At 42.2% G+C, this 24,245-nt stretch overlaps 2 long non-coding RNA genes across 3 annotated transcripts; one reads left to right on the forward strand and one right to left on the reverse strand.

The window, feature by feature from the left end:
* Nucleotides 1-1,886: 1,886 nt before the first annotated feature.
* Nucleotides 1,887-18,901, forward strand: LOC129695640 (uncharacterized). The gene is made up of 2 exons (XR_008723204.1): nucleotides 1,887-2,161; nucleotides 18,587-18,901. It is a non-coding gene; the product is annotated as an uncharacterized LOC129695640 (long non-coding RNA).
* Nucleotides 9,882-22,975, reverse strand: LOC129695639 (uncharacterized). Of its 2 annotated transcripts, none has more exons than XR_008723203.1 (3): nucleotides 21,315-22,975; nucleotides 19,462-19,666; nucleotides 9,882-12,005 (listed from the first exon to the last, which is right to left on the reverse strand). It is a non-coding gene; the product is annotated as an uncharacterized LOC129695639 (long non-coding RNA). The 2 variants fall into 2 exon arrangements; XR_008723202.1 differs by having other exon boundaries at nucleotides 9,883-12,005; nucleotides 21,702-22,975.
* Between the last annotated feature and the right edge of the window lie 1,270 nt (nucleotides 22,976-24,245).

The raw sequence follows: 24,245 nt of genomic DNA on the forward strand, positions 1-24,245 counted from the left end.
GGTAAAGTGGGAGTGAAACTGGCATTTGTTAATCTTTCAGGAGTTGTGGACACTGTAAAAAAGGGCCACACTTAACCAAGAGCAACATCATTAATGGGACTCAAGGCAAACCTCTCCTCCATTCTGTAGCTGCAACATAAGGAAGATGATTGCAATTGTCAGCGGTCAATCACCTCAGCCCCAGGAGATGAGTGTAGGAATTCCTCAGGCCTGTGTGTTATGCCCAACTCCATTGATCTGTTTCATCAATCACTTTCCTTGTATCATAAACTCAGAAGTGGGAATGTTTAATGATTTGATTCCATTGACAGCTTCTATAGGACTTTAATTAGGGTGCATTTGGAGCATGGTGTGCAGTTCTGGTCGGCCCATTACAGATGTTAGAAATTTTCCAACAAAGACTATTACAAAAACAGGTAGAAACTGAACGAACTTTATTGAGAGAGAGAGTCACACAGAGCCCAAGTGTCTGTGGGAGTCCTCTCTGAGCTAATGCTGAAAACCATCTCTTTTATACATTGATTTAGACAAAAAAGCATCCAGACAAATGGTAATGAACAAGGACACTCAGGATTCAAAGGAAATAACATTTAGCTGTGGAAAGTTACACCGGAGCAAGATTAGCCGTTCTGCAAATTCTGTGATAGACTCTTAATCTCTTGACCGAGACCTGTCAATTACTTGTGCCCTAGGCAGTTTTGGTAAACAATCTTGTACAGACACAGATAGAATACACAAGGAAATAAGTTACATAAATGTTTCCATCAACAGATGTGGAGGCTTTGGAGAGAAAGTTTCCGAGGAGGTTTACCAGAATTCGATTAGAGGGTTTCTAGAGGGAGAGATTGGTTCGTCATGAATTGTTTACTCTGGAATGTCAGAGGTTAAAAGGAAACTTGACAGGTGTATAAAATTATGCGAGGAATAGATAGAGTAGACAGTCAGAACGTTTTTTTCCAGGTGGGAATGTCCAACACTAGAAGCACAGCTCTAAGGTGAGGGGGGGGGCAGGACTTTTTGTTTACACATAAAGTAGAGGGGGCCAGTAATGCATTACCACAGATGGTGGTAGTGACAGATATGATAATGGCGTTTAGGAGGCTTTTAAAAATAGGCACGTGGAAGTGCAAGAAATAAAGGAATATGGATCATGTACAGGCAGATGAGATCAGTTTAAATTGGCATCACGTTTCACACAAACATTGTTGGCAGAAGCACCCGTTCTTGTGTTCTGATCTATATTCTCAGAAAACAGATTAATCCAAACCCACTTGCAGCATGTCCAGAAAACATCCCACATTAAGCTGATAGGTGGACAATATTAATTACATTAGACATGTGCCGGGTAATAACCATCTACAACGAGGGGATCTAAGCCATCCAGCACCTCCCCTTGACATTCAATGACAGTACCAATTGCCAGAACCGCCATCATTTACATCCCAGGTGGTTCCTTTGAACAAAACACTAACAGGATGAATTTTGTGGCTGCTGTAGCTATGACTGTAGCTCCAAGGTTGGGTATGGTGCAGTGAGTGATTCACTTCCAGACTTCCCAAAAGCTTTCAACAAGGCACAAGCAGCAAGTGAAGAAATTCTTTACACTTGTAAGTTATTGGGGAAATTCCTCCAAAATTATGGAAGAACTCGGATAAGGACATGGACATTTTTAAACCAGATTTGCTGGCTGCAACGGAAAAACCCCCAATCCACGCAGGAAGAACAAGTTTTGAACCTGTCTGTGGGCCTGGGCATTACACGACTGTGCGAATGGAGTGGGCAGGAAAGGCTGAGACGGAGATAACGAGATTATCTTGGATACACAAAGGAAGGAACCGAGCCTCAGCAGATGGTGGTAAACAGCCCAACAGCAAAACATATCACCATCGTGGATGACCCATCCCTCGGGACAATGGGAGCCCATCTAGGTGATGGGATAACAATCAGCCTGAGGGATCATGACATCGGCAAACCCCTTATCATCGGAAGCCTATTGTTCATGCCAGATCGAAACTGGGAATCATCAAAAGACCCTTTTGTCGAGAGGACCTCCTGGGGGGTTTCAAGGGAGAAACTCAGGTATAAAAAGCAGGAGTCAAGCCAGAACTCGCTCTCTCTTTCTGCTCTGCTGGACGGCTCGTGACCCTGCATCAATCTAGCTGTAAGTACCCCAGTGACCAGGTGAAGTTCTCGAAATAGGATAGAGGTTGAGAGAAGAAGGGGAAAGGGGGTTGTACTTGCAAGTAAAATTGTGTAAAGTAAGTTTTATGACGTGCCCGATAGTTTTCCTTCCATAGTCTTAGTTTAAAGCATAAGTTTAGCCACGTATTATGTAGTGTTGGTGAGATTCAATTTCTCATTGTTTAATAAAGCCTGTAAATTTTAGACTTGCTTTGAGTCCATCTTGGTTTCTGTTTTCTCTCATCGGCACACTCTGGTCAAGTCCACATTTTATCATATTCCACCATAATTCCGAGGTCTAGAACCCAGGGGAATCCCTTTTGTTGTATTCTCTCTCTTGGAAACCGCTCGAGTGGAGTGGTGGCCGTTTGACCCTCCGACAAGGGAGTGAATAACTCGAGCAGTTGGGCCCGAAGGGAAATAAAGGGAAACGCAAAACCCCTACACACTTGATTGGACAAAAGAAGATCAGTCACATCCTGGACAAGCAGGGTGCTTGCATGGGATCTTCCACAGCACCACACCATCGATGTAGTTTGTTTCATCTGAAAGATGCACGTCTGCAATTGGCAAGGTTAATTTCTCAGCATTTCCCGACCCATTATAATTTCTGAAAATTGAGGGAAAAAAACTTGAGAATGCTGCAAATGTAAAGTAAAAACCAAAAATGCTGGAAATACTTTTCAAGTTAAGGGACGTCTGTGGGTATCGTCAGTTCCCCAGTGTTTGACCTGAACGAATAACTCTGTTTCTCTTCTCTAATGACGTCTTGTTGACTGGAAGGACCAGAACAGCCCGTACAGGAGAACACCATCATTTCCAAGACCTGAAACGTCACCCATTCAGTTGCTTCTCATTGACATTGATTGTGTCAAAATCCTGGAGCTCTCTTCTCAACTGTGGACTACTCTCAGCACAAGTACTGCAGTTAGAGAAGATCCACGCTACCAGTTTATCAGTTTATCAAGACAATTCATGAATTGGAAATAAATACTAGCCTTATGAATTTTGCCCACAACTTGTAATTGCTTGCCCAAAAAGGAAGTCTGAAGATTAGAGACCTCAGTCTGAAGGAGGGTCCTGACCTGAAACGTCACCCATTCCTTCTATCCAGAAATGCTAAATGTTCCGCTGAGTTACTCCAGCATTTTGTGTCTTTGATTAGATGCCTCAGATCATTTGAATTCCAAACTAAAATATGTTAGACAATAGACAATAGACAGCAGGTGCAGGAGTAGGCCATTCGGCCCTTCGAACCAGCACTGCCATTCAATGTGATCATGGCTGATCATCCCCAATCAGTACCCCGTTCCTGCCTTCTCCCCATATCCCCTGACTCCGCTACCTTTAAGAGCCCTATCTCGCTCTCTCTTGAAAGCATCCAGAGAACCCGCCTCCACTGCCCTCTGAGGCAGAGAAATACAGAGTCAGCACTCTCTGTGAGAAAAAATGTTTCCTCGTCTCCGTTCTAAATGGCTGAATGTTACTGCTTGGGTAATTGCAAGTGAAAAACATAAGCCATTTTAAGAAAAGCAATACAATTGCATGTTTGAAAATCTGAAATCTGTTTCCAGAAATTTGTTTTACAAACTTTACATCATGTAATTCCAGAAAGTAGAGAAGACACAAGCAGAGAACATCCTATCATTTTATTTCAGGAGCATTTTTCTTTCAAATTAAAAAGGTGACATCTCTATGTTTGTGATAGTCATATGTTTACTGTAGACTAAATTCAGGAAAAATTAATCAGGAGGAAAAAAATTGTTGGACATTTTTTGGGATTTGTTAGAAAAAAGTTTTATCAAGAGTACACTTAACATTGTTTACACAACTTCTGGCACAATTTGAACTTTTCATTGTAATGTTTTATGCAATGTATTGTTTCAGGAATTAGCACAGTGGCAGTAATTCATCTCAAACTATAAAATATAGTTGTAGAAGAATAAATCTGCAACTTCTAGTCAACTGATCCTTTTACCAAATGAAGAAAAGGATTATATTCCACCATTGTATATTGAATGTTGGATTTATCCTTTGAATTCCAACATTGCACATTATATAAATACCCATGAAATGGCCAAAACAAACATCACGATTCATTTGATAGCTGTGAAATGAATCCGTCCTTTCACAGACTCATATATAACCCCCACTGCCCTCTCCTTCCCCCATCCTGGACTCACAAGTTTCTGGAAGAGTGCAATAGTTCAATTGTCCTATTGTTGACTTATTTGTGGCAATTCCTACAATAAATGGACAGTAAAGGGCCTGTCCCACTTGGGCGTCATTTACACGTCATTTACGCGACAGTCCGGTAATGATTAACGCGCAAAAATCATCTAGCAGTACGACAGTTGCGCGCCAAGTGCTCTTGAGGGCCCTGCTTCTTTTGGGAGTCATTTGCGATGTCGTTCGTACTTAATCCGATCTCCGTGGCAAGGATTTTCCCAGTGAAAAGTTTTCAAACCTACGCGCGCTTTATACCCAAATGGTCACGTTGTGCGCCGCTCAAATGACGCGCAAATGGCACGCATGGTTACGGACGTTGACGCACGTTGACGCATAATAAATTATCATAGGCAATGTTCGTGCGTCACCGTGCGTAACCATGCGTCACCACGCGCTACACGTACGCCATCAGAACGTCAGCGTACGCCATCAGTACGTCAGCGTGCGCAAATGTTACGTCACACAGATGGCACGCGAGGATTTTGAGCATTACAAAACCTGGGGCGCCGCACATTACCTCGTGTCACTGCATATGCCACCATGCCTCACCATGCACCAACCAATTTTTAGGATGTCGCGTAAATGACGCCCAAGTGGGACGGGCCCTTAACTGGTGGCTGCGGTTTGAGTTTAGTTCATTGTCACGTGCATTGAGGTACTGTGAAAAACTTTTGCTGTGTGCAAACCAGTCAGTGGAAAGACAATACATGATTACAATCGAGCTGTCCACATTGTACAGCCACATGATAATGGGACTAATGTGAAGAACATTTAGTGCACAATAAATGGAACATTCAATGAAAATTTTAAACTGTCAGGAGTTGCATAAACCTAAATTTGTTTTACTTCCTTTCCCCTTCACATGATTTTCTGACATTGACAGGTTGCTTCTGCAGTTTCAGTGAACAGCCAGAACCAATCACGCAACCCAGCTGCATAAGATTCAATAACAGGCACATGCTTTCTGACGATACCAGACACAAAAAGCTAGAGTAACTCAGCGGGACAGGCAGCATCTCTGGAGAGAAGGAGTGGTAGATGTTTCGGACTCTTCTTCAGACTGGTTAGGGATAACGGAAATGAGACATACAGATGGTGATGTGGAGAGATAAAGAACAATATATGAAAGATATGCAAAAAAGTAACGATGATAGTGGAAACAGGCCATTGTAAGCTGTTTGTAGGGTGAAAATGAGAAGCTAGTGCGACTTGGGTGGGGGAGGGATAGAGAGAGACGGAATGCCGGGGCTACCTGAATGACAGAAATCAATATACCACTGGATTGTAAGCTGCCCAAGCGAAATATTGGATGATGGTCCTCCAATTTGCGTTTAGCCTCACTCTGACAATGGAGGAGACTGAGGACAGAACGTCTGTGTAGGAATGAGAAGGAGAATTAAAGTGTCCAACAACCGGGAGATCAGATTGGTTCACCTGGGCTAAGCGAAGGTGTTCCGCAAAATAATCGTCCAGTCTGCGTTTGGTCTCGCCGATGTATAAGAGTCCACATCTTGACCAACGGATACAGTAGATGAGGTTGGAGGAGGTGCAAGTGAACCTCTGCCTAACCTGAAAGGACTGTTGGGATCCCTGGACAGAATCAAGGGAGGAGATAGAGCGACAGGTGTTGCATCTTCTGCGGTTGCAGGGAAAGGTAACTGGGGAAGGGTTGGTTTGTGTGAGAAGTGATGAGTTAACCAGAGTTGAGGAGGGAACGGTCTCTGCGGAAGGCAGGAAGGGGTGAAATTTTGTATCAGAATATAATTATACCATAAAATAATAGTTTACAGCAGGAAAACAGGCCTTTTGGCCCACCTCATCCATGCTGACCAAGGTACCCCATCTAAGCTAAATCCCATTTGCAAATGTTTAACAGTTTTGGAGTACTCTAAAATGGTTTTGATTCGTAAGGATGTCAGGGGTCATGGCAAGAAGGCAGGAGAATGGGGTTGTGAGCGAAAGATAGATCAGTCTTGAATGGCGGAGTAAACTTGATGGGCTGAATGGCCTAATTCTGCTCCTATCACATGAATTTATGAATTTACTTATTTACGAATCCTTTTGCAAAGTTGGTGTAATCTCTACACTTTGCACTCCGGTACAAGAATGTATGAACTGTTGCCTGTACAATTACATTGCCCACCGTGGCGGGAAAGTCTAGGACCAGAGGTCATAGCCACAGAATTAAAGGGAGCTCTTTTACAAAGGTGAGGAGGAACTTCTTTAGTCAGAGGGTAATTGATCTGTGGAATTAATTGCCGCAGAGGACTGTGGAGGCCGAGTCAGTGGGTATTATTAAGGCAGACATAAACAAATTCTTGATCAGAACAGGTGTCAAGGGTTATGGGGAGAAGGCAGGAAAATGGGATTAAGAGGCAGAGATCAGCCATGATTGAATGGCGGAGTAGGCTCGATGGGCCAAATGGCCTAATTCTATTCTTATAACTTGTGAACAGCACAGATACTATGGAAGCATTGACTGGTAGTAATTTCCCTTTGAAACTGTCGCCCTAAGCATTCAACCCATTGTCTCCCCATTGGAAGTAATTATACATTCCAATCTAACCCAGATTGTGGTTGATTACTAAATTGGGAAGGTTGATGTGCAAAGTGAGACTGAGTAGCAATAGCCATTATGCTTGGGCATTTCAATGCATAAAAGGTGAATTCACTAAAATATGTTACAAGTGAGAAAATATTGAAAAGCTCAGGCTGAAAGATTTAGGACATGGGGATAATAAACTCATTACTGAGATAGCAAAACTTACACCATGTAGAGTTCTAATGTGAAAGTGGAATTGAGGGCAAGGATTACTCATGGATTAGGACGAGGAACAGACTTGAGCATTTTTGTGACCTCCTCTTGCACTCTTCTTATATTTTGATCTCCTCGCCCACTCTGGTACATTTACAGTGCAACACTTTTGTCTTGCTTGTCTATAGAATTCAGGGTGGTACCAGGACAAAACTAAAATGTTACAACATGTTCTTAGGAGCTTGGCCTTCGTGATTTTATGTGGTTAAAGCTTCACCATGCTGGTAAAAGGAATAGATGGACAAACATGACAGAGAATGCAAAACCTAAACTTCAAGCTTGAGCAATCAGAGGCACCCACAGAGAATTATTTATCTTCCCTGTAGACAATGCAGTCAGACATGGCCTCAAACAACTTGGCCTCACTTCTCTGCAGCCAAGCTTCTCAGGGAAGTTGTCTAGCCATGCATAATCTCCTCCAGCAATGTGACAACGACAAGTGGGAACAGGTAGAGATGGAAGATGTTCTAAAATCTCTTTTGCAATCATATCCTAACAAATAGGTCTTGTACTCACAGCAGAAAACTGAAACTGGAGATGACAAATGCTTACAAAGCCCCAATATTCACGAGTAAGTTCATAAATTCATGTGATAGGAGCAGAATTAGGCCATTCAGCCCTTCAAGTTTACTCCGCCATTCAAGACCGGTCTATCTTTCGTTCACAACCCCATTTCCTGCCTTCTTGCCATGACCCCTGACATCCTTACTAATCAAAACCGTTTTAGAGTACTCCAAAACTGTTAAATATTTGCAAATGGGATTTAGCTTAGGTGGGTCATCTTGGTCAGCATGGATGAGTTGGGCCAAAAGGCCTGTTTTCCTGCTGTAAACTCTATTATTTTATGGTATAATTATATTCTGATACAAAATTTCATTATTTTATGTGTTAATATACATTATCGCATTTTTGAACAATTTAAAACATTGATGCAAACCTAAGAAGTCTGCATAAGTTTAAACAAAAGTTACCATATACCTACACCTCCTTCATGCAGCCATTCCTCACCATTCAAATAAGTGAGCTTGCTGTTTTCACATCAGGTCTGAACTCTCACAGTATTAATTGGAAGATTCCCAAACTACCCTTAATTCAACTAATTAATGGTCTAATGTCAGCGTGCATTCTGGGAATCATTGATGGACCATAACCCATAATTCAAACTGTTCCAAACTTCCCAACAAGTCCCACCCAGGTGAGTGGGGCTAAATTGCCAGTAGTTCAGTGCAGAGCTGCCAACATTTCACGATAAATTCTGCCCCATCACATCAAACGTGAAACAATGAGAAAATCGAAGGTAAACAAAAGTTCTGGAGAAACTCAGTGGGTGCAGCAGCATCTATGTAGTGAAGGAATTAGGCAACGTTTTGGGCCGCAACCCTTCTTCGGGGGGGGGGGGGGGGGGGGGGGGAGAAGAAAGGAAAAAAGAAGAGGTGGAGCCCGAGGGCTGAGGGAGATCTGAGAAGGGGAGGAGACAGAAAGGGCTACCGGAAATTGGAGAATTCAATGTTTATGCCGCCAGGGTGCAGACTCCCCAAGTGGAATATGAGGTGCTGCTTCTCCAATTTCCGGTGGTGCTCACTCTGGCCATGGAGGAGGCCCAGGACAGAGAGGTCGGATTTAGAATGGGAGGGGGAATTTTAGTGCTGAGCCATCGGTATACCAAGTATACAGACCCAAGCCAATTAACCTACAAACCTGTACGTCTTTGGAGTGTGAGAGGACACCAAAGATCTCGGAGAAAAACCCAGGCGATCATGTGGAGAATGTACAAATTCCATACAGACAGCACCCATGACCTATGCATATTTTTTCTGATATTATGCTTGGGGTGTAGGCTTTGTGGCTAATAACCGTCCCTGTTCTTGATGAAAGAATATATTTTTGAGCTTCAATTTGGTCACTGTAAGCTCAAAATGTTAGACTTGGAAAAGGATGATTTAAACCAACAGCAATGAATGAATAGGAATATAGCAGAAGGGCCTATACTGAGTTAGTGAGTTACTCCAGATATTTGTGTTATGCTCAAGATTGCTGTATCTGCAGTACCTATGTCTCTTAAAAACACCATGTTCCAAGTTCAGAGGGTGGTAACAAGGGCAGGGAATTGGAGATGATGATATTCCTAAGCAAAATCAGCCTATTAGGCAACAGTTGATCTGCAGCTCAACTTTATTCCTATGTTCCCCATATCCCTTGGCATCATCACAAAGCAAAAAACCTACCAATCTCAATTGTTGAACATTTCAAATTGACCCAGCATCTGAGGAATACTGCTAGCCACATACTCTTCCCCCCTATTATCTACCCCCTCCATTACAATCTCTTTTATTCCCATGCCATGAGATTTCCTTTGATGCCACATGCTTTCATTTTTGATAATCCCATGAGTGGACGATTATCAAAAACCATCTGGAAGTCCACTTACCCAACAATCTCTTGTTTTCTCAATTCTCATTTTCATCAACTTTGATGTATGTTTGTACCTCTCTTTGTGAAGTGCCAAGGGAATTACAATCATCCCATCTTCTGTGTTCAACATTTGTGTCCATTGATAATTGAATTTACCTCATAAATATTTGAAATCAAAGCTTATTGTAAGATATTGATTTTGGTAAATTTACAACAATAATTAATATTGAAATATGCAGGAACTATATTAAAAAGAAGCTATATTGTGCCTCAGCAGTCCTTGTTACGACTCAGATTGCACTCAATCCAATGTAAACTGAGCAGGGCAGCTCAGAACTGTGGTCTGCTTATTTGTCACCACTCTTATGTTGCTGATCTCTTAAAATCTCATAAAAGTGGAATTAAAGCTGTATTTTAAGGGCATCCATGCTGTGTTTGACTTTAAAGGACACAAAATCCTGGAATAACACAGTGGAACATGCAACATCTCTGGAGAACATGGATAGGTGATATTTTCGGTCGAGACCCTTTTTTGGACCTGTGCCTATGTTTGACTCTAATTTGTTAATGCCCCTGAAATTTGCAGAAGGTTTCTGTCAATTTCAATCATCAATATTACGTCAAAAAAACAAATGAGTAAAATTACGGTTGATAGCACGATTTCAGTGTGCGTAGTTGCCCACCACACTCCGCTCACAGCCTGCATCATTGCACTGGTGCAAATAACACTCAAATTCTTTCATTGTACTACAATAAGTTGAAGCAAAACATTTTGCAATTTTTGGTTCATTCAACAAATGAGAAAAAGCTAAAGCACGGATTGTATTTAGTCATAGTCCTAAGTTTGCTGTGAAAGTCATTGTGTGCTATACAATGTATGCATCAATAGGTCAAAATCCCCACCATTATTCAAGTGCGAGTTGTTCAGCAACTTGAGAAGATGAATACTTGTGAACTGTGAATGGCTACAATCTTCTGGATGACTTTCTCACTCTGCTGTCAAGCACAGAAAAACAACAGATCTGCCTCAACCTGAGCAATTATTTCTACAGCACTTGCAGTGTTCTTGGGTCCTTAAACACGTCGAGAAGGACAGCTCGCAATAGATGGAACAGAACTGGGGAAACAATCATTTCTTTCTGGACGCAATGAAAATACGTTTCATTGTTATGGAATGGAGTTTAATTGTTTGTAAGACTATATAATGCAAAGTAAACTTTTACAGCATGTACTCTAAGCAACCCCGTGAATTTGGTCGCATTCAAGAATATAGGAATATTCAGTGTTATGTTTCACAATCTCCTATTTCATTGCCCATTTTCCGTTAAAAAAGTCTGGAAGTGATGAGGTTATTATTGATGACCAGGTTCTTGCAGAGACTGAAAACTGCACGCCTTGGCTGCACTCAGACAGGAAAGATGGCAGTATGTAGGCATAGCAGGTTATGAACACAACTGCTATGCCAATATCTTGCCTTCCCTCCAGCTCTTAACGAATGTAAAAGTGCTGCGCGGAGACTCTGACATCTGAACAGAATATACGATTCATAAAATGTAATAATTACCCATGTGGATATTTTGTCATTTGTAATCTATTGTAACCATGGTGAAAAAGAGTGGATGAGTGATTGAAAGACTAAGGCGAAGGAGGATCTTGTTCACATGAATGAAAAGTGGCCAATATTTTGAAGATATATATAAGCGAGGAGTGGTTGACATTTGAAAAATGAATATCTTCACAAGATTGTTTTAGGATTTAACATTTAGGATTTAGGATAAAACAGTTGTTTTAGAATTTTTAACAAGCCGTTTTATGATTCACAAATAAGAAAGTGTGAATAAAATGTGATATCTTTATATTTATATAATTAATTTCCAGGATGTAGGCAATCCAAGCAGGGCCAGCATTCAATGCACACCCCTTAGTGGTAAGCTGCCTTCTTGAGCCACTGCAGTCCTTTAATTAAGGTATCTCCAACAATAATCATCACAGTGCATTTTAGGGTTTTTACTCGGCAAACAATGATGGAATGCCAATATATTTCCAATTAAAAATGCTGTGACTTAGGAATTGTCAGCCGCTGAAATGCACCTGCACCTTCTTCAATTCCTTGCAGATGGTAGAGGTTGCGGGTTTGCAAGATGCTGTGGAAAAAGCCTTGCGCGGGGAAATGTGGAGATCATACAGGACTCAGCCAGTTGTGCCAGTGATGGTGGGAATGATTTATAAGTGTGAGAATTAGATGCAGATCAATCCAACTTCTTTATCCAAGATGATGTTAGGTTCTGGAGACCTTGACAAGCTGCAGTCATCTTGCAAAGCACGTTTTTCATCATCATCACCCTGGTTTGCCGGGATGACACGGGATCTATAAATAGAAAGCATTGTTAGGCATTAAACAGAGAATGTCTAGTATTTGCTATGTCATAAAATAAGAAAATTAATTATGATCAGTGTTAAAGTGACTGAGATGCAGTTAGTTTCAATATAATCCACTGCTTTACAGGCTGGAACAACAACAACATTTTGGGGAATTTTGTGCATCACAGAATTTGGTATTAACTTGCATCACGTGGTGGAAAATGAAGTGAAATGTGATTATCATTTAGTCAGCGGCATCCACCATCTGAGAATGGCAAGCTGTTTAATGTAAAATTGGGGGGTTAAATTTGTACTATTTAAAGATGATGGCACGTGCCTATAAATGATTTCATTCTCCAGTCCTTCAGAAGACAGTCAATGTTTCCCCCAAAAAAATTCAATGGCACAAATATTTTTGATTTGCTACGTTCTTCCAGCAATTTCATTGTAATCGGAGGTTTTCACCCATGGGTGAAACATCACCCATCCTTTTTCTCCAGAGATACTGCTTGTCCCGCTGAGTTACTCCAACACGTTGTGTCCATCTTCGGTATAAACCAGCATCTGCAGTTCCTTCCTAAGCCCCAAGGCCAGCCCCGCCTGATTACCCAATCAGTCAGATTCCCCAGTGGCCTCACAAATGGCAGGCCTGTACTTTCAACAACTTGCTTATTTCCTACAAATACGGAGAAAAGAAGCAACCCGACACTGAATCTTGCCACTACAATTTGTCAAACTCCAACAAACATGGTGGCCATCATTTGCTAAGTGGTATCTACAGGGGGCACAATACGAGTTAAAGCGAGAACTAATCGTGATTTATTCATGATACAGGTTGTTCTGCCATAATTCAATATTTGTGTTCCCAAGAAACCACACGTCATAGATAATCGCATTATAAAAACAATTGTGTGAATGGGACACAGGGGGTTAAGGATAGAGAGTTTCAGACTTGCAACCACAAAATTTAAAGTTATGAGTTTATATTTGTTACTGTCAGCAAAACGTACAAAGGACTGCATGTTACTTTGTTTGATAGAGTATGTTGCACGTCTCAATAGGATTTTGCTTGTCAATTTCATTGGCCACGTACAGTCAAAATAGCAGCTGTATTCTGAAGAGACAACAGTGTCTGATTACTGCCAGAAGGTTACATAGAAACAGTTTTACTTCCAGACAGCTTTTTCTCTGCTTGTCAATTACAAGGTAACTTAAGTGTTTCTCTAGTTCTTGATCGAAACTATGATATAACCAATTACTCGCGTAATACGGCTTGTGATCCTGATTTGTCACTCGCAGTATATCCAATTAATGTTATGAAAACCCATGTTGTAGCAGAATTATCTGCATTACAGTGTTTGCAAAATGAGTCTGTCTCCTGTCTTAAGTAAGCACTGCATACAAAGGGATCCCACAGTAATGCAAGCAGTGAGCACTCATTGACACAATTAGACTTAAGGGCCTATCTCACATACGCAATTTTTTCGGCGACTTGCACCCGTCATAGTCGCAGTAGGTTGCGAAAGTACAAAGTGCTGGAGTAACTCAGCAGGTCAAGGAATGGATAAACAATGTTTTGGGTCAACGAGTCTGAAGAAGAGTCCTGACCGAATTGTTTCCTGTCCATTCCCTCCACCGATGCTGCCTGACCCTCAGGATTCCTCCAGCATTTTTTTTTCATTTGAGGATGTTCAGGGCAAACAGGGCAAACTCCACAGAAAAGAGGTGGCACGGTGGTGAAGTGGTAGAGTTGCTGCCCTACGGCGTCAGAGATGCGGGTTCGATTCTGACTACGGGTGCTGTCTGTACAGAGTTTGTACGTTCTCCCCCTAACTAGTGTGGGTGCTCTGATTTCCTCCCACACTCCAAAGCCATACAGTTTTGCGGGCTAATTGGCTTGGTAGAATTGTCAATTGTCCCTAGTGTGTGTAGGATAGTGTTAGTGTGCGGGGATAGACATGGAATCGGTGAGCTGAAGGTCCTGTTTCCACCCTATATCTCTAAACTTTTCACCATAAACCTTTCACCGGTACACTTTCTTCAGCTTGTCCTGTTGCCGAGGCCAAGGGAAAAGTGCAACAAGTTCTCGCTGGGATTACCTGCTAACCCCACTTCACTGAAGATGAAACACGACAGGCAGCTTGTGTCGATGCAAATGCAATTCATAGACTGAAACGCTCCAATGGAGCTAATCTCAGCCCACTGGCACAATGAACTTCAGGAGAGTTTGCCTTCAGTTTGGAGCTATTTCAGAAAGTTTACACTAAGTTAAACAGCGAGGGTTTAATCAAAACACAGGGACTATTCCACACAAAACTTGCTCGAACATTTGTTCTGACCTGATGTGCACATACATGCTCTTGGAGCGAATTAGGAGCCATATATTAGTAAAGTAATCGTGGCCCTGGCAACAAACTGGAGTCATTCATTTATCCAAAAGCTGCTGCTTGTCTGACAGCACAGAACAAGAGAAAACATGAGTTTCATCTAGTCTTGATTAGAAAACCATATAAAATCCAGCCAATATATGCAACCCTAGCTCCTTTATAACCCAGCAATGTAAAATTAGTGTGACAGATCTTAATATACCAATAAACACTCTTCTTTGGTCTTGACATGAACACACAAGCAAAACATTACCCACAAATACATCCTCGGTGCAAAATAATTTTGAACTATTTTTGATTGAGTCAATAGGGCTGAATCCCAGAAACATGTAGCAACATGGCTGCCCAGCCAGCAGCTGTCCGTCTTTTTCATCTCTTTTTTTTATTTTTAGTTAAAGTGTTTTTGTTCTGGAGGTCTAGACTTTTTTATGTGGAGGGAGGGGTGGGGGAAGGGGGAAACTATCTTTCGGGGTCCCTACCTGGTCGGAGAGGCAGCTTTTCGCCGGGCTGCAGTTTCGACCCGTCCTCGCGGCCTACCAGCGGGCCTGGAGCGGTGTTTCCTGTCGGGGACCGCCCAGAACCTCGGCTTCGGTGGGGGCACAGGGCTGGAGCGCTATCATGGAGTGGAGCGGGTGATGCCTTGCCCGGGTCGCCGCGCTGGAGCTCCGGTGAGCTGAAGACCGCCAAGATAAACATCTCGCCGAGATAAGCTGCGGGACTGTGGAGCGGCCAGCTGCAGGCGGCGGCACTGAACTTAAACATCGGTAGTCTGGGATCTCTTGATGAGATCGTCAGTCGTGGAGCTCCAACCAGCGCGGCCTTGTTGGCCGCGGTCTCCGGTGAGGGAAGCGGCTGTTCCAGGGTTCCCATGCCGCCAAGAGGATTCTCCCGACGCCGGAGCACCATCAGCCGGCGAGAACGGCCTGGAACATCGGGCCTCAATAAAGGCAACTGTGGAGGCCTCAATATGCCCGACTATGGGTGGACATGGGATGGGGACTGGACACTGTGCCTTTGTGGGAACCATTGTGGGGGGATGTTTTTATGTTTAAATTTCTTTATTATTGTTATGTCTGTATTCTTTCTTTATGTGCTGCATGGCAAGAAGCATTTCACTACACCTAGGTGTGTGTGATCAATAAAATTACCTTTGAACCTTTGATTTGAGAGTTAGAGAGTGGGAGAGTGGGAGAGTGGGAGAGTGGGAGAGTGGGAGAGTGGGAGAGTGGGAGAGTGGGAGAGTGGGAGAGTGGGAGAGTGGGAGAGTGGGAGAGTGGGAGAGTGGGAGAGTGGGAGAGAGAGAGAGAGAGAGAGAGAGAGAGAGAGAGAGTGCGAGTGCGAGTGCGAGTGTGAGTGTGAGAGTGAGAGAAAGCCACACACACAAAAGAGTAAAGTAATCCATCAGTCAATAAGAGTTTATATTTATCTGGCCACTGGGAACCTCGTCATTGGTTATATTTTCACCCCCTTTGGATTCTTTGGAATGTATTTTTCACTGTGTTATTAGCAGAGAGTGGACATGTGTAAAACTGATCACCAACATATTTTGGATGAGGTATTAAACTGAAGACCAATCAGTTTTCACAGGGGCATAAACAATCTCTCGTTGCATTGTCGTGACATCTCATAATTATCTTGGCAAATTACCGATCCCTCAACCTACAAACCTAGTCAATAATTTGTTATCAGTGAAGCTCTGTACAGTGTGGATTCAGTGTTTTTCCCACTGCAACAGCGACTACAACAATATTGGCTAAAAACGAACTTAGAGATACCCTACGTTTATGGAGGTTTTTTTTTAAATAAATGCAGTATTTTGAATTTCTGTTAAGTTTAGGTTTGAGATAAAGTATGTAAACAGGCCCTTTGGCCCACCGAGTCCATGCCGACTATCGATCACCCGGTCACACTAGTTCTATGTAATACCACTTTCACATCCACTCCACACATACTTGGGGAAATTTTACACAGGCCAATTAACCTACAAACTTGCACGTCTTTGGGATGTGGAAAGAAACCGGAATATTCAGGGGAAACCCAGTGCAGTCACAGAGGGAACGTGCAAGCTCCACACAGACAGCACCCAAGCTCAGGATCAAACCCGGGACGTTAGCTCATGTTCATTTGATCTTTGATCTTTCACTTTTATCTTGGAATATTAGCTTCCAGTTGATTCAATTTCAAGGATGCCAAGTACAAAATGATTTACTATTTAAAAAGGAATGCAAGTGAAGATCTTTCACATTCATTCATATTTGAATTAACACGAGAAATCTGCACATGCAACATTATTTTAGTGGGCAGCAACTTCACTTCTAATGCTTTTTACGGTTATTTGCAAAGAAATGCAAATACATTATTCTTCTTATGGTAGTCTCATCGGCAGGTCTGATTCATGAAATTCAGACAGCCCTGGAGATGTTACTATTTCTTGAAGTGTCAAGAGCATCCTATAGGGTAATGAAGGAATGCTCTGTCTGTCTGTCTGAGTTATGCTTGTAGTTACTTGTACAAGGTATTGCAGTAGTACAAAACTTCTGCAAGGAAAACCTCAACGGTTTTCAAATGCAATTACAAACTGGCCTTGAATCCATTCTGGAATCTTAGATACTGAACAATTCATAGCAATAGTCTGAGCATTTTGGGGAGGGCTCTTTTATATCTGTAGCAGGTAAAATAAATTAAGTTTTGTTTCAATAAGCCAAATTGATTTTCTTGTATTTCAATATGGTTAAATTAACGGTTATCAAACGAAGATCCTTTAGACTCTGCGGTGATATCGCCTTGCTTGCAACCGAAGATCCTTTAGACTCTGCAGTGATATTGCCTCGCTTGCAACCGAAGCAACAACAATTATTTTGAGATATTCCTTTTCTCCACGTTCACCTCTTGCCTTCCATGTTACATCCTTGCTCACATGGGACCTCCCTATATCCCAAAGCTTCTCTTTAACCTCATTATAGCCTACACCGCCACCTAGGTCACTTTCATCAGTAAACCTGCAAATATTTCACTCTTACAAATCAAAAATATAGATTGTGAATAGCTAGAGCCCCAGATCTGATCCCAATCGTTTTTCTCTTTTCTGTCCTTGATCAATCCACAATTCATGGCAGTATAATGCTCCCCTATACCATACATTCTAATCTTTTTCAATAATGTCTTGTGTAACACTCAATTGGAGGCTTCTGAATATCCATTTACATCTTATCAACTGATTGTTTTTTACTCTGCTAGCTATAAGCTCAGTAAAGATTTGTCAAACATAGGTGGAACACAAAAATGCTTGAGTAACTCAGCAGGTCAGACAGTTTCTCTGGAGTACATGGATAGGTGACTTTTCAGGTCGGGACCTTTCTTACCAACCCAAAAGATTGCCTAACTATGTTCTCCAGAAATGCTGCCTCAGAAACACTGAGTTACTCCAGTACTTTTTATTATATGCATGATTCCGGCATCTGCAGTTCTGAGTGTCAAAACATGGTTTATCTTTCATAAGTTGGTTCTGCCCAATTCTATCATTATTTCCCATGTGCCACATTACCACTGGCTTAACAGTTGCTTCTCAACATTTTACCTGCAATTGATGTAAAATTATCTACCCCATTCTTCCCCGTTTTCTTTCTTACCCATTCCTTAAGGAACACGATTACTTCCAATCTGCAGAATCCATTCTAGAATCACGGGAAATTGATAACCAGTGCATCTGCTACGTAACTTCAGAACCACCTTTCAAAAACCTATGGTGCAAGACACCAGGTCAGGTGGGTTTATTGGCTTTTAGTCTGACAATATTTCCAATATAAAATGTATACTCGACCTAGGCTTCACATTTACCCATGGTCCATAGTTTTCATTTATATCCAGCAGGTTTTCTGTGTCTTCTTCTGTGCAGGCACATACAAAACATTCTTTTGTTTTCGTTGAAATGCTTTGACTTCCACAATATAAATCTTCCTCCCTCACTAACATTCATGAATCTTTTTCCTTTAAGCATAAATATAACTATATGTAGCTGTTACGGTCTCTTTTTATGTTTCACATAGGTTTACTCTCATACACTACTTCCCCTTTCCTTATCAATGCCTCAGTTGTACTTTGCAGAATTTAGAAATGTTCCTAATCCTTGTGTTTTACTGCTTTCATTTGACGTTGCTGGAAGATATTTCCTTTGATCTCATGTTGTCTTTAATTTCTTTAGATTGCTACTGTTGGACTACATTTCGTGTCTTTTTTGCCTTAATGGGGTATATCCATGGATTGTCACCTTGTCGTGGTGGAGAAGCTTGCCTGGTTCTGCGAGCGATGCCGTCTGGAGCTATGATCCTAGTAGGCCACCCATGGCGGTAAGGTCGAGGGGGAGGTCTCTGACAATCCAACCAAGACCTCAACCGTGGAACAAGCGGATGACGGCTGCAGCAAAAAAGAGTCTTCGGTCATCTTGGACTCTGTGCCACTGGACCTTGACCCAGATCTGTTAATCTGTGCACCAGTCACCAGTTTAATGAAATAAAATGAGCTGAAATTATCACTGGTCTTGATTGTTTTGCAAATGGAGAGGAAAATACATATTTCAGTCACTGCTGCATAGGTTTATAATCTGAGCTGTGCTATCTATATCATTCAATATGGCATTTAGCGTTCCACTTGAGATCACAATTAATATAAAATCTACTTCTAGATATAAGCAGTGATGTTGAATTAATTATACAAACAAACATAATATTATCACACCCTACATCAGTGGAGTTGTCACAAAAGACAACACATTTTGGTTGTAGCTTATAGCATAAATCATTATTCTTCTACCTGTCTATTAACGTAGAAATGCCTGCTTGGTTGCACAATCAACAGGTTTGCAGATGGCTACTTCCCAATATAATTTAAATGTATGTGTCAATTAAGAATCTACCAACGTGCTACCGAACAAAACAATCATTCATTTTGTATGCAAATGCAAAATATTTATTATACAATTTAATCTCATGTTTTGTTCAAAACTGAAGACCCTTCATTTACAACACAAACAGGCAAACCCAGCGTTTCTGGAGAAAAGTAGGAATGTTGTCATCTTACCTTGGCCACGCTTCTCCAGTCTGAAGTTGTTTGCCAACTTTATCCTCAATCTGAGAAGTTTTGAATCCAAGCCCACAACATCCGTAATTTTCTGCCAGGTATGTTGGGTCCTCGTAATGTTTCGACCATGGAAGGTAGAACGCTAATCTCTAATGGTATCCATATCCTGGACAGTAAATCACCATGTATTACATCTCCTCACAGCCTTTAAGAATAGATGTATGTTAAGTACATTATGCCTTTCGTATGAATTGAATATCATTTTAATATACTTGAGCTAAGATAAATTAAAATGCAGATACTGAAAATTGTGCATTGTGTTAAAATGCTGGTACATTTAATTTGTTTGATTCTTGGTGATTGGGATATTTCTGCCAATTCTTCTCCATTTCAAATCATGAAATCCACCAAAGCAAAATGACCTTAAGCTTTAATTTTGAAACAGATTAAGCCAATCTCTATATCATTGTTAAAACAGGAAAGCTTGTTCCACAAACTGAAGAGTGAAAAATCAAATATTCTGATTCCTTATTGTCTGGAACAGAGGAAGGACTTCACGGAAGACAGACATTTGTGTAAATGCCATTGATGGATAAGAATTTTAATAATTTAATTCATATTCAAACAGAAATTCACACTGGAATCAGAAACAGTGATGGGGTGTTAATGCAGATTGCAGATTGGTGGAGGTGTAAAATGGCTGGAATTGATGCTGGGGCAGCAATTATTATCATTGACAGAATTAATTTGGAAATTCAATATCACAATTAGATAGTTATACTGAATTGTTTATAATAGTGGGAAGAACATTTAATATTGTGACTCAAGAGAGATGTTATATAAATTGCAGAGTGGTGGCAAGTAACAAATACATTTCAATGCACGGAAGAGGTTTTTTTTTAGGGGAGGGAGGGGGAATGAGTACAGACCCTCTGATGAAACATTAACTGATCTTAATGAAGTCACTTAACTAAAGAATTCGGGTACAGGTGCTCAAGTCACTATATTTTTTAAAAGGGCAGATCAGCCTAGATAGAACAGAAAGGGACGGGTTGCTAGAATAAAGTAAATAGTAAAGGATCTGCCCCTATCTATGGTGGTTAATGCCGGAATATAACTGGACCGGTTGCGGCGGTATCCGTGCAATTATTTTAAGCACTCGAGAACATTCGTGTTTTAAGTCAATTTATATCAAGTTTATTTTTCCCAGAAATCTGTAGGACTGCTTTGGGGCTATAATTTGGATGCAACACGTCATTCTTATATAATTAAAGCAGAAACTAAACTTTTTCTGACGACTGGTAGGTACCATTTGTTTCAGGTAAGGGTGGTTTAACACACCGAGGCTTCGATTGCCGCTGCTATAAAATAAAACGTTCAGGTCCTTCAATGTTCGTTTTTAAATCGGCTCTAATGGGAAAAACACTTCGTCTGTGCTTGCAACGATCATCGTATCTGCAAAACAACTGCGCCTTTAATCCGACATCGCCACCAATTAAAAAAAAGTAGGCATGCACATTTATCATGAAACGTACAGCTTGGTGTTGGATTGTACCAAGGCTGAACTATGATTAAATATATTTACTAATAATGAACGCCTCGCCTGGCTGGTCACAGTGCTCTCCAAAGTAACACAGTTCCCATTGGGAGTAACGGCGCAATGCTTCAGGGCACACCTGAGACACCATTCTTGCTTTATGGCTGATCCTGTTTGAATTTTACAATTACACGTCTCGGTGCATTGTTACCTGGCCAAATGCTTGCGAAAACCAGCTCGCCATGCCTCGGTTCGCAAGCATTTGCGTAAGTGTTTCTAACTGTAATTCGGCAATGCCGGATTCGGTAAGATTTACCTCGATGTTCCCTGCAACACCAAACAATCGCTGGCGCAACTGAGACGCATTGCATCGATCCATGGTGTGGCAACGCAGAGCTGAATCCCCGGTGAGGCAAGAGCTGGAAAGGCAGAGCACTGAAAGCCCGTCTTTTATCGCACACCGCCTGGAACTGCACCCCGAACTTGGACTAACATTCCGTTCTAAAGTTCCCTCACTTTATAACTTCTTGCAGGTGTTTTATTGTCAAGTAATAGGTTGTGTGTAACCATAACAAAAACGGTTCTCTAATTCGAGTTAAATAGCGATTTTGTCTCCTCGTTCCACTGAGGCGTGACTGATCTACACTCACCCGTTGAGTTTGTGCATGAGTTCACGACGCTCGCTGGGCTTTCTCTGTCCTACCTTTCAGTCGCTGCACCTCCCTCCATTCTCTGCTCACACCGTCCATGCTGAATGGACGGAGTTGCTCTCCCGGGTTTTGAGGAATCAGAACAAGCAAGAGGAGGGGGGGCTCGTTGCCTTAGCCCTCCTTGGCTCTCAGCTCGGAAACAGGTTATGTCCTTTCCTCCACCCCCGAACTTCCTGCTCCCATTGCTACTCAGCGCCCTGGGCCGCCTCGCTGCGGCAGCGAGAGGGAGTCGCCTCCACCTGCCCTACTGCTCCCGGCACAGGAAACCGGTCAGGTTCCCTCCCGCAGCTCCCAGCTCACCCACAAACTGCGCCCCGGATCTTGTCCGGAGCCTGACGTCGGCACTGCAAACGCTGCACAAAAGGCGTCCTCTTACAATTTAAAGCCGTAATCAAGGTGGGTCCACCGTGCCCGTCAAGAGAGTTTTATTGTCACATGCCCCAGATAGAACAATGACATTCTTACTTGCTGCAGCCACAACAGAATATGTAAATATAGTACATAATCGAGAGGAAAAAAAGTTCAGTGTGTATATATACACACACACACACATGCTCGAAAAACAAACAAACAATTATTGTGCAATAATAATAGTCAGTTGTAGTTCAAAGCTTATTTGTTGTCGTGATGGCTGAAGGGAAGATGCTGTTCCTGGACCTGGAAGTTACAGTTTTCAGGCTCCTGTACCTTCTTCCCAATGGCAGTGGTGAAATGGCAGGGTGTGTGGCCAGGATGCTGTGGGTGTCTCTGATGATGTTAGCTGCCTTTTTGAGGCAGCGACTCCGATAAATCTCGTCGATGGTGGGGAGGTCAGAGTCGGTGATGGACTGGACTGTATTTACAACTTTTCGCAGTCTTTTCCGCTCAAGTTTCCCAACCAGGCCATGATGCATGCTCTCTACTGTACATCTGTAGAGACGCTGATGTGCTTTATAATTGCATCAGTGTGCTGGGTCCAGGAAAGATCTTCTGAAATCTGCACCCCCAGGAATTTGAGTTTTTTGACACTCTCCACCATTGTCCAACTAATATAAACAGGATTGTGGGTCCTCATCCTTCTTCTTCCAAAGTCCACAATCAGTTCCTTGGTTTTACTGATATTGAGAGCCAGGTTGTTGTGCTGGCAACATTTGGTCAATCGGTCCACCGCACTTCCCTACTCCGACTCATCACCATCTGTAATTCGTCCAACAACAGTGGTGTCGTCGGCGAACACGTTAGCTCACTTTCTTTGGAGCTTGATTACAGCCCTGGTTTTGGGGTCTTGTTCCTGCAGAGCTTCCAGTTGAATCCGTATCAGCAAGTCAGTGAAACGACGCCGCCGTTGATAAATCCCCAAAGCTCGCCTCCAGCCTTGTCACAGTCGAATTAGTAAATGCAACAGAGCACTCTTGAACCATCGGTCCAAAATTCGTTATTTTTTCAGTCACAATTTCTTCATCACTTACATGCTTCTATTTTTACCTGATGCACGTAAATATCCGTCCCTGTCAACATCCGCCGATTTATCAATTTCTTGGTTTGACCGAAGAAAGGTCCCGACCCGAAAAGTTGCCATTCCCTCCACAGTCGATGCCTAAAACCCACTGAGTTCCAGCAGCACTTGCTCAAGATTCCAGCACCTGCAGTTTCTTGTGTCCCCTTTTTATAACCTTTATTAGAACTGCCTGTGAATAACATCTCCTGAATTGACCAAAAGTCATTAAACTGAAACGTGTGCACCCCGAGCCACCGTCAAGCCCCTCCCTCCGTGACCCGAGCTGACTCGCCCTGATGGTAACTCCCAGCACGGCGGGAGAGCAGTGTTGGTTAGACAAGCCGTCATCTGTTGGTTTCAGCTTCCCGTTCATACCGATGGACTTCCGATTATTAATAGCTGGGATTTAAAGAAACAAATGGAATTGCCAATCCTTCTATACAAATTCTCATTTCAAATCAATCTGCCCTTCGATGTAACCGCGGCACAACCACCAAAAAAACAGCGTGGGAATGCAAACTCATGTTCTTGTTACAAAGATTGTTTGTCCATTGTCGTCCCTTTATGCAACTGTGCGTAACACTTTTTCTGAAATAATTACAGTGCATTGTTACTTCAAAAAGCACTAATGTTACTTCTCAAAAGTAACAACGTGGGTCAACGGGGCATAGCTGCATGTATTTGATGTTGGGAATGATATGGGAAAATTGACAGTGTGGCGAATGGTGGTCATAAACCCGCATCCGCCTCTCTGTAGTTACTCCAGCGGCGTCCTCTCGCTATCACGTTTCATCAAATATGTTATTTAAAGGCAGCTGGTCATTTTTGTTCATTATAAACTCTGCCGCTAAGTAATGAAGGATTATCGAGAGGTCTGTTATTACAACTTTTCTCTTACATATTCTTGTGTAATGTTGCAAGCACCTGCATATTGATGTAAACACCACAAACTTCAGATGCTGGTTTACAATAAAAGGTACCGAGTGACTTAGCGGATCAGGTTCTTTGGAGAACGTGGGTAGGTGACGTTTCGGGTAAGGACAAAACCTGGCAAGTAATA

This window comes from Leucoraja erinacea, chromosome 3 (assembly GCF_028641065.1).
Source record: "Leucoraja erinacea ecotype New England chromosome 3, Leri_hhj_1, whole genome shotgun sequence".
NCBI classification, from domain to species: Eukaryota; Metazoa; Chordata; class Chondrichthyes; order Rajiformes; family Rajidae; genus Leucoraja; species Leucoraja erinaceus.